Source organism: Aulonocara sp. 'chitande type north' Nkhata Bay, linkage group LG22, assembly GCF_057382095.1.
Source record: "Aulonocara sp. 'chitande type north' Nkhata Bay isolate Kocher_YH1m ecotype deep benthic linkage group LG22, A_spYH_male_GT1.1, whole genome shotgun sequence".
Classification (NCBI taxonomy): domain Eukaryota; kingdom Metazoa; phylum Chordata; class Actinopteri; order Cichliformes; family Cichlidae; genus Aulonocara; species Aulonocara sp. 'chitande type north' Nkhata Bay.
The window spans coordinates 8,194,462-8,205,398 of NC_141364.1; the positions used below are offsets into that span (position 1 = coordinate 8,194,462).

Sequence of the window (10,937 nt, forward strand, 5' to 3'; positions counted from 1 at the left end):
TTCCCCCACTCGATAAAGTTAACGTGAGTGTTCTCGGTGGAGGACTCCACCATGAAGGATATAAAAAAACAACAACAGCAATAGAATAATATTAAACACAAAGTGAACCCGTCTTCCTTCATTAAATAGGTTCTTTTAGATGTTAAGGAGGAATTGACTTAACCAGGCTGGCGGAGAATGAAGACAACCGGACACCTGCTGCAGATGGGGAATCAGTGAACTTTTATTGAGACAGAGACAAACTCTCAACGCAGCTCACATCAAGAGATTCCAAATATTTGCTGTGAGGATGGGTATATATTCTCTAAAACTTACAGGAGGGGGTTGTGAGGAAAGTGCTGCATTAGCAGAAAAACAACTCCATAAAAGGAAATCGGCCTTGGGTGTTCTAGTCTCTTCGCTTGCAGATATCTTTCACCTGCAGGATGAGGCGATCGCTTCTTATCGCTCTCAAGGCCAAAGTCGTGAGCACATTTTTATTACACAGTTGCACAGTAACTTTAAAGCTGAACAATATTTAAAGCTGAATAATGTTTAAAGCTGAACAATATTTAAAGCTGAATAATGTTTGATCAGATTATATTTTCTTCAAATCCCCCTTTTGACCCATCTTAAATGGGTCAACACACAAAAATAAGTAACATTCAAAGGAACACAGAGACGTGTCGAAGCCTGGCTCGAAAAACTCCTCGGGTCTTTTCATTTGTCTTTATCTGTCATTGCAGATGAGGAGAAAAGAGTCCAGGCACCACCCTGCCCAGGGGTCGGCTGCAAGCAGTCTCGGTTCCCGACGAAAGCAGTAACAGCTGTCCTGCACACAAGGGTACAACGAGTTAGTGCAACCAGGGTAGTGACACAAAATTAACAGTTCCTGTAACTCAGCAACCAAAAAGCATAAGTAATGATAAAAATGTGGAGAGTACAGAGTATACTATAATAATGAGAGATATAAACGTGAAAATGTGAAAGAATAAATCAACCGTAAAATAAACTCAGAACGGTAACTGCTAAGGACATTCAAAAGTGAATATGGTAAAACTGGAGAGGAAGTTGTGGGCAAGACCCTAGGGGCTACATTTGTCAGATTGGGACTGTCAGAAGGGGGCGAAGCTTTTGAACTTGAAGGTGTCAGAAGTGTCGGGGGCCCTTCACAGATCAGGATTATGCCAATGGGAATGAGACCCAGGGCCAGGAAGCAAACAAAGACGCAACATCTTTGCCTGCCTGTCATTTCAGGGGGAAAGGGCCAAGACATGTTTACTTAGCTTGGATGTCGTCTAATAGAGGATGATGGGGCACAGAAAGGTGGTCCAGTTCCCCCCACCTCGCCAAGGGCGTGTTCTAGGAGTTAAAGAGCAACAACCTGCAATCTGTACCAAAAAATCTTCATAGTCCCACCGGAAAATCATAAGAGTAATAAACGATTCAGCTCAACAGACAAGTATCATGTTCAGGTTTCTCCAATCATTAAATCACTATTATTGCCACAATTTGCTTTATTCACCCTTTGGGCAATGTTATTCCAAGAGAGAGAGAGAGAGAGAGAGAGAGAGAGAGAGAGAGAGAGAGAGAGAGAGAGAGAGAGAGAGAGAGAGAGCGAGAGAGAGAGAGAGAGAGAGAGCCCCTAATGGCCAGTTAGTGGGCTCTAGGTCAAACTGTCCCCAAATTTGTTATTTGTTATTATTACTTGTTTTCATGTCACTTGTCTGTTTTCTACTGCACCCCTCTCACCAAAGCAAAGCAAACATTAGCAGCACATTGACCGTAGTCAGGCATCCTCATTCCATAGGTGCTATAAAACATTTCCTGTAAAAGAATCACAGTTTTCAAGACAGGGTGTGTCTCCCCCAACACTCTCACCAGAATACAGTGTAATAGCATCCCCAACTCCTAACCCATAAACACCGTTTCTTCACACATCCGCCCAGAAATCCTGTAATAGAAAAACATTAAAACTGTAACCCTGTAGGGAAGAAAATGTAAATGGTAACGCTGCGCAGTTACCTCTGTAAGCAACACAAGACACAAAAATGGCATTTACAGGTTCACTCATCCTCGAATATTTTGTCATCCTTCTACTCCTGTAAAAGAAACCCACATAAATTCATCCACCCTTTTATCCTATCTAGGTGGAGGTGGTTAACCTTGAGTCATGGTCAAGTCTTGTCATCTTTTACCAGTCAGTCCGTTTGTTTTTATTCCCAGTCTTTCATCCATTCATCCGTTCTTTGCTGATAGTGAAACCTGTCGTCGCATTTAGTTTCCACACTCAGCAAAATGACGTCATCTCAAAAAGAAACAAGAACTTGAGTTTGGATTACCTCGCTGAATCCTTTTTTAAACAGGGACTCTCGTTTCTAATTGTCCCCACAAGTGTTTCCTCCAGAACCCATTTCAATGCGGAGAAACTCACTTACAACAATTTTCTCGCCGACGTGTAATGCTTGTAATTTCCGATGTGCAGATCTGCTTAAAGAAAAGATTCACAAACAAAAATCAGTAAATATAAAACAAAATAAAATGAAAAATAACAAAAACAAAATGCAGACGCCCGGGTCTTAGGACTTGTCACTGAATATTCTTCCCATCAATAAAAATACCAACCTAAACCTACACAGAGTCAAATCAACACCACCTCAACCTTTTCATATTCATAAACCTATATGTTTTGCGTTCGTGCAACAAAATTGAACCATTAAGTAAGTTGAGCTCTTGAAATGTTTTAATTCTCTTAATTCTGCCAGTTTATTTCAACACTTATTCAATGACTCTTATTCAACTGCTACTTGGTCACTCGACTTTTACCTGTTCAAATTGCCTAGGGTTCAACAAAGTCTAGATCCCCGTTTTCATGAAACTTGAACGGTGTACGATGATTTACTTACAGTAATTTAGAATCATCACTCAACCTAGCTCTACTACTGGCACTGCGTGACTTTTCTCACACTGGAAACCAGAATTTAGCACAGAACTTTAATGCCTCAGGCAATCGCGTTCAAGGGCTGCCCCCCCTTCTCTTCTTCTTTGTCCGTGTGTTCCTCCTTTATTAAATCTCCATCACAATGACGTGGCGCTCTGAAATAAAACTCACACTGTTAATTCCTCGTTTTCACTCTGCACCACTGCTCAGAGTGTTTTCTTTTCTTTTTAGTGTAGAGTAAACAATTAAGTCGAGGCCTTAAGCCCCAGATATCTCGCACGGGCATCATTTTCATAACCAAACCGCTCCGGACTCTGCTCCCCAGACCACACAAATGCCCTCTGGGCTTATTATTATAGCAAATTCTGTATTTGACTTTGTTGTGTGCAGCATTGAGCCTTTGTCAGTAAAGCATTCTTCATTGCAGCAGCTGGAGCATTGTGTGTCACTTCTTAGTAAATTAAATCAACATTTTGATTTTAGTGCATGGGTATGTATCAGTTTTTACTCCCTCAACAAGTGCATAAGTGTTCATGTGTGTGTTTCCCTTCATTCTAAGTAGGCGCATGCAGAAGTGTGTGTTCGTGTGTTGGTATATGTTTGTGTTCATCACCTTCCTGTTCTGTAGTTTAGGTAAACCAGCGGCCTGACGCATGGCCTAGGGTCCTCCCCTCCTCTTTGGGTCTGTTTATGTTGTCCTTACTTTGCTCCACGGCCTTCTGCAGCTCTGCTGTTCGGCTCTTCTCAGAGGTCAGCATCCTTCTGCTCACCGTCCCTTTTCCTCCGGGCTTAATGCGCGTCTCGTCACAGCTCTGTCAGCTGACGCAGCCTGGGAATTTCCCCCGTGTAGTGAAACGGGCTTTAGGTTTAATGCTCTCCGTCTCTGCTGCATGAGATCACTCTTTTGCAGCACTGTTGACATCCTCAAGTTGTTGTTGTGAGTCCAGCTGCTGTGGCCTTCAGGGGTCAAAGGGTCAAAGATGGTCGCGGAGAGGGCAACGATGGTAGAGGGGAGGGTAGGAGTCCAGGTCAGCTTCGGCTCTCAGAAAAAACAAAAACAAAACAAAACAGGCGAACAGGAAAATGATGTTGTGTTGGCTGTGCTGTGTTGGCTGTGTTATCCCGAGAGGGGAGAAACAACGAGATCTCGTCTCCCCCCTTTTTTGTTTTTGTTTTTTTTTTTTTTTTTTCACCATATAATCAACTCATAACCCCTCAAGTTGACAGGACAACACAGGTACGTGTTAAAATTCTTAAGATCCTGTTTAGAAATCTAAAAAGGAATTTCCTATCATTCAGTAGTCATTTGTCTTAAACAATCAACAAAAACATGTCCCAAGTCGACCCTTTTAACCACTAAATTTGTCGTGTCCTCACTTAATCCTCAGACCAGTGTCTTTGTCTTTTGACGTTACGTTGTTGTCCTGCAACCCAAAGCGTTTAATTGTCAGTAATGTATAAACTATATCATTTAAAAACAGGTGTATGTTAAGTGTCGCTACTTTAACCTTGCATGTACGTGCACATGTATGTAAGCTGTTTCTTCATTGCATGTATGGGTGCGTCTGTATATGGGTTACTTTAACTTTTTCTCAAACGAGGCATGTCTCTAACACGCACATGTGTCTGTTCCTCACCCTTCTCATATCTTTCTCTGGTTGTGTGTGGTTTTATTTGTTTCAGTGATTTACCAGGAACATCTTTTCCTTTTCTCCATGTCTTCCGCCAGAGGTTAACACTGGTGAGATTCAGGGACACAGCACCCAGAGCAGTTCAGCGAGAAAAACCCGCCTCAAACTACATTCTCTCTTTTTTGTTTTACCGGGAGGGGTGAGGACAACTCTGGTGTCCAGCCGTGAATTTTAGCCAAAGCTTGGCCTGTCTTCTGCTGCCGTACTCAGGCTTCCAGGTTAAGAAAAAACACCTGTATGAAGACACTAAACATACATTTAGTATTTGTATAAACATAACTGCCTAAATCATTGAACTCTTGAGGAGGGTGTATTTCAGAATCAGAATCAAAATCAAAAACTTTATTGTCATTGTCATGAGACCGACGACATTAAGAATGGTCCCCGATCATTGCATCATCCCTAGTAATATCAAATATAAAAAACAATAAAATTCAATCAATAAAATAGATAGAATACTTAAAATACTAAGTATTCCCACCGTCATGCTTCAGACCGTGCATAGATTAACACAAGAGTGGCATGGTGGACATTTTTGTAGTATTCAGATGTGTTATTGCAGTTGGATAACAGCTGTGTTTGAGTCTATTAGTCCTTGCTCTGATTGCCCTGTACCGTCTGCCTTAGGGCAACAGTTCGAACAGGGAGTGGCCAGGATGTGAGGTGTCTTTTATGATGTTTTGGGCCTTTTTAAAACAGCGGGCGTTGTTTGACTCTTTACTAACTTTAAAACCCCACCATAACAATTTCTCACTGACAAACTTCTATGCATCCATTTAAACATGCGAAGCCAGCACAAAATCACACACATACCCCTACAGCAAAGCTTTAACATAACCACAATGCAACTCCTCCCTTAAACGGGAGAAATCACCCTGAATCAACCAACTCTATATAAAACGTCAAACAAAGATAAACCACAAACATTTCTACACTTCTGTGTCTTCCACGCAGCACAATAGGCAGAAAAACACCGATTACTCACAGTCTACAACAAAAGAAAAACCTGCCCTTTTCACAACTCTCACAGCTAAAGTCAAAACTCTTACCCAGTGCCTCTGAAATAATAAAAAAAATCACCAAATACTCGATTACTCTTTCCACTCGCTCCCTCTCACTCCCTTCTTCCTCATACAGCATACACGCTCGCTCCCGCGGACCCGCTCGGCCCCGCGGGCTCACTCGGCCCCCACCTTTTTTCTCTCACAGAGACAGAGAGAGACCCTTTTCCTTTTTTTTTTTTTCTTTTACTTCGGTCTATCTGCACAGAGTTTACCTCATCTCTTTCCTTCTATGGGCATGCACACTTCCTGTCTCACACACACAGCCCCTCTCTCAGAGAGAGCAGAAAAGAGTTTTTCCTTTTTTCAACACTCAGGAGAAATTCAACAGACAGTTTATACCACTATTTTACACTTTATTTACACACACCGGTAATTTATGTTCTATTTACACACGGGCCCGCATAGACATATGCCAGAAGAGGTTACCCCTAACTTTTTGACTAATTTAAAAGCACCTATAGCCCAGGCCTAGCCTTGCTGATCAATACATACCTCGGGAACGCCCTCCCGATAGCGCTCGAATTCCTAAGAAAACACCATATGCCAGAACAACTTTATCTCACTTCTCTATTTCTCTGCTGGTGTTGCTAAATTTTTGACTAATTTAAAAGCATCTTTCAGCTGTTTTCCTCAATGACTCTTTCTGCTTTTTTGCTTCTTTAGGCTGGTGTGTGGAGTTGATGACTGTCTCAACACATGTTAATTGTTCTCCCAATGTGCTAAGAATAACACCGGGACCCCAACCATCATCATTAGTTTCTCGATCTAATTCTCCATCCATTTTACTGTCAATGGAGGAGTGTTCTTTTATTGATTTTAAAGGAGAATTTGGGCCAGCTGGGTTTCTGTCTCTGTTAGGCACTAATCAGCTGGGGCGCTGCTTTAAAGGTGAGTCAGCACTGAAATATCCCTTCAGGTGTTACCAAGCTTCTACCAAACCGGAGTCTGGCGGGTAACCTTGCCTAGAGCTTCCTGATAGGGGTGCTAGTTGGTTGTCACCTTGTTCACACGTCTCATTCACACTTCATACATTACCTGCAGTCACTCATTACCCTCCTTATGTATGTAATAAATGTGTAAAAAAAAAATTCTATGTGTGGTGTATTATTTTAACCAAAAGAGGAACCTAGTTCCTTTAATTGTGTAATCTGTGAACAACGGAGAACCAAACTGTCCTGCCCAGTGTTCCACAGCAAGCATTCAGCGTGTATTTATGTGTGTCCAATATCAAACAGAACATCAAAACATTTAAAACACTAAAATCATCGGGGTTTTAAGAAGAGATCCGTTTTCTCCTATTGATCAAAGGGACCCCTCCTATGGACTCCAACCAGTACTTCTCTTTTTTAAGTTTTAGAGGATCTTTTCTAATAAAGTCCTCTGGGCCTTCCTAACCCTTCTGTAGTTTAGAGAATATTACTAAAAAATATTCTCAAGGCCTTTAACCTTTTAATTTGTTTAGAAAGGCGTTACTAATAAACCCTTTCAAGGTCCCAGACCTGCTGAGGTATGTATCCGACACCGGAGAGCAAACCCGTCGGCTGCAACCGTGGTCAGACCTCAGTTCACTCTTATCTTTATTCACTTATTCACTTATTTCTTATTCACTTATCTCTTATTCACTTGTCTGATTCTCAACAAGCCTTAAGTAAGCCAGACAATTTTGGTTATGAATTACTAGGAGTTTGGACACTAAGTATTTTTATAATGTTCAATATAGCAGAAATAAAAGGTCTGCTTACCTTGTTTTTTGTGTGTACACAGCTTTTGTCCAAACTCCGTTCACTCAGACCACGGCCGATGTCCTCCCTCCCGTTCCAGTTTGACCTGGAGCGGATCCTGTTCGTGACGCCAATTGAAGGATATAAAAAAACAACAACAGCAATAGAATAATATTAAACACAAAGTGAACCCGTCTTCCTTCATTAAATAGGTTCTTTTAGATGTTAAGGAGGAATTGACTTAACCAGGCTGGCGGAGAATGAAGACAACCGGACACCTGCTGCAGATGGGGAATCAGTGAACTTTTATTGAGACAGAGACAAACTCTCAACGCAGCTCACATCAAGAGATTCCAAATATTTGCTGTGAGGATGGGTATATATTCTCTAAAACTTACAGGAGGGGGTTGTGAGGAAAGTGCTGCATTAGCAGAAAAACAACTCCATAAAAGGAAATCGGCCTTGGGTGTTCTAGTCTCTTCGCTTGCAGATATCTTTCACCTGCAGGATGAGGCGATCGCTTCTTATCGCTCTCAAGGCCAAAGTCGTGAGCACATTTTTATTACACAGTTGCACAGTAACTTTAAAGCTGAACAATATTTAAAGCTGAATAATGTTTAAAGCTGAACAATATTTAAAGCTGAATAATGTTTGATCAGATTATATTTTCTTCAACCACCCCGTTCACACAGAAACTAAACCACATTTTTTTGGCTAAATATGATTTGAACAAATTAAACAACATGGCAGCGGGGGCCCCCGAAATTATTTATTTATTTTAAAAAGCGGTGGGGGGTTTGCCATGAGCGAGCTAGCTTATTTTGTCGGGTTTCTTTCGTTCGGTGGTATGGCGAACACCCCCTACATGAAATACACGTAGGGGGTGTCGTGGAGGCTTGTCAGACATGAGCGCGCCTGTTTGGAAGGGATGCTTGTCGGATTTACATTATTTTGTGACATGGCGATTTTTATACGAAAACTTTAAAGCACTATTTCATGATGGAAAACATTAAAGTTGCTCACGAGGGCATTCAAGCAGCACGATTGAGTAAAACAGTCTAGGGGGGATCTTAAATGAGGTAGTAAACACATATAAATGCACATTAAAAGAAACAGTACTTGCCTTCAGAAAGTTGAGATGAACACCTTAGCTGCATCCAGCTCCTGGCGTAAAAAGCCTCGTGTTCGCATTAAGGCAGACGGCCAGGTGGCTTTCAGTCCTTGCAAAAGTGCATCGTAGACCCCGTAGTATCCAAAAATATGACATGCGCATGCGTGCTCAGGCACAGAAAGGCGCCAACAGCTTCAACTCATGTAAAACTTGAATTCATTCATTTTGCCAGCAATAAAGTTCATCTGAGACCAACTTTTGCTCCAAAACGTTAAAGGATTAGTTGAAGCCCTTAATGTATTTGAGTTTATGGGGCAACTCAGCTTTTATTGTTGAATTGTGAAAGAAATGACTGTAAGCAAGTTTGATTTTTTACAGTGAATGAGTGCGCTGACACTAATGCCAGATGATGATTTTTTTCTCCAGTATTGGAAATATATTACTTTTAAATTCTTCTAAACGTGTTTCAGAAATTGCTTTAGCTTCTGCGTCTTCATCATCCTCGGCTCTAACGCACCACGAGAAGAACCTTGGCAGTAGATTTCTTTTTTTTAGGGAAGAGGTGATCTTCAAATATGGAAATGATCATCAAATCAAATCAAATCACTTTTATTGTCACATCACATGTGCAGGCACACTGGCACAGCACATGCGAGTGAAATTCTTGTGTGCGAGCCCCACAAGCAACAGAGATGTGCAAACACAACAACACAAACGAGCAAAATACAAGAATGGCCAACCTGACACTAATAAATATATGTACAATATATAATAGTGTATGCATTTCTGGATGTGTATACTAAATATTTTCCTACGTGTGTGTGTGTGTGTGTGTGTGTATACACATTTTTACAAATTAAATAGTAAAATAATAATAATAATAATAATAATAATAAAATATATAAAATATACAGAGTTGAATATGTGCAAAACAAGTGGCATTTATATACAGTGTGGAGTGCATAATGTTGAAGTTCCAGTAGTGAAGCTGAGGTGTCTATGACGTGTTCAGCAGTCTGATGGCCTGATGGAAAAAGCTGTCTCTCAGTCTGCTGGTACGGGACCGGATGCTGCAGAACCTCCTTCCTGATGGAAGCAGTCTGAACAGTTTATGGCTGGGGTGACTGGAGTCCTTGATGATCCTCCCCGCTTTCCTCAGGCAGCGCTTCCTGTAGATGTCTTGGAGGGAGGGAAGCTCACCTCCAATTATCCGTTCAGAGCACCGCACTACTCGCTGGAGAGCTTTGCAGTTGTAGGCGGTGCTGTTGCCATACCAGGTGGTGATGCATCCAGTGAGGATGCTCTCAATGGCACAGTGATAGAAGGTCCTGAGGATGCGGGGGCTCATGCCGAATCTTTTCAGTCTCCTGAGAAAGAAGAGGCGCTGCTGCGCCTTCTTCACTGTTTTGTTTGTGTGTACTGACCACGTAAGATCCTCAGCCAGATGTACACCAAGGAACCGGAAGCTGCTCACTCTCTCCACAGCAGCGCCGTTGATGGTGATGGGGGTGTGTACTTCTCTGCACCTCCGGAAGTCCACTATCAACTCCTTTGTCTTTGCGACGTTGAGGGTGAGATGGTTGTCTTGACACCAGTGGGTCAGGGCGCTGACCTCCTCCCTGTAAGCCGTCTCATCACCGTTGGTGATAAGAACCACCACTGTAGTGTCGTCCACAAACTTCACAATGATGTTGGAGCTGTTAGTGGCTGTGCAGTCGTAGGTGTAGAGTGAGTACAGGAGAGGGCTCAGTACACACCCCTGTGGAGCACCAGTGTTCAGTGTGATGGGGGATGAGGTGATGCTGCCCAGTCTGACCACCTGGCGTCTGTCAGACAGGAAGCTAAGGATCCAGCTGCAGAGGGAGCTGCTCAGTCCTAGATCCTGCAGTTTCCTGTCCAGCTTCGAGGGAACGATGGTATTGAATGCTGAGCTGTAATCTACAAACAGCATCCTCACATACGTGTCTCTCTTCTCCAGGTGTGACAGGGCAGTGTGTAGTGTCAGGGCTATGGCATCATCAGTGGACCTGTTGTGGCGGTATGCAAACTGTAGAGGGTCCAGTGAGTCGGGTAGTGCAGAGCAGATGAAGTCCCTGACCAGCTTCTCGAAGCATTTGCTTACGATGGGGGTCAGGGCTACAGGTCGCCAGTCGTTCAATGAGGAGATGGTGGAGGATTTGGGTACAGGGACGATGGTGGCCATTTTGAAGCAGGCTGGGACTACAGACAGAGAGAGGGAAAGGTTGAAGATGTGCGTGAACACTCCAGCCAGCTGAGCCGCGCATGACTTGAGGACGCGGCCGGGAATCCCGTCCGGACCAGTAGCTTTGCGTGCGTTCACCTTCCTGAAGCACTTCCGCACATCCTCCTCAGACACAGTGTGCGCACTGACGTCATCCGCGGTGCGCACACTGTCTCTAAGTGTGTTAC

At 42.8% G+C, this 10,937-nt stretch overlaps 1 long non-coding RNA gene across 1 annotated transcript; it reads right to left on the minus strand.

The window, feature by feature from the left end:
- Positions 1-199: 199 nt before the first annotated feature.
- Positions 200-8,075, minus strand: LOC147303427 (uncharacterized). Its single transcript, XR_015127045.1, has 2 exons — positions 7,643-8,075; positions 200-7,514 (listed from the first exon to the last, which is right to left on the minus strand). It is a non-coding gene; the product is annotated as an uncharacterized LOC147303427 (long non-coding RNA).
- Positions 8,076-10,937: the final 2,862 nt, after the last annotated feature.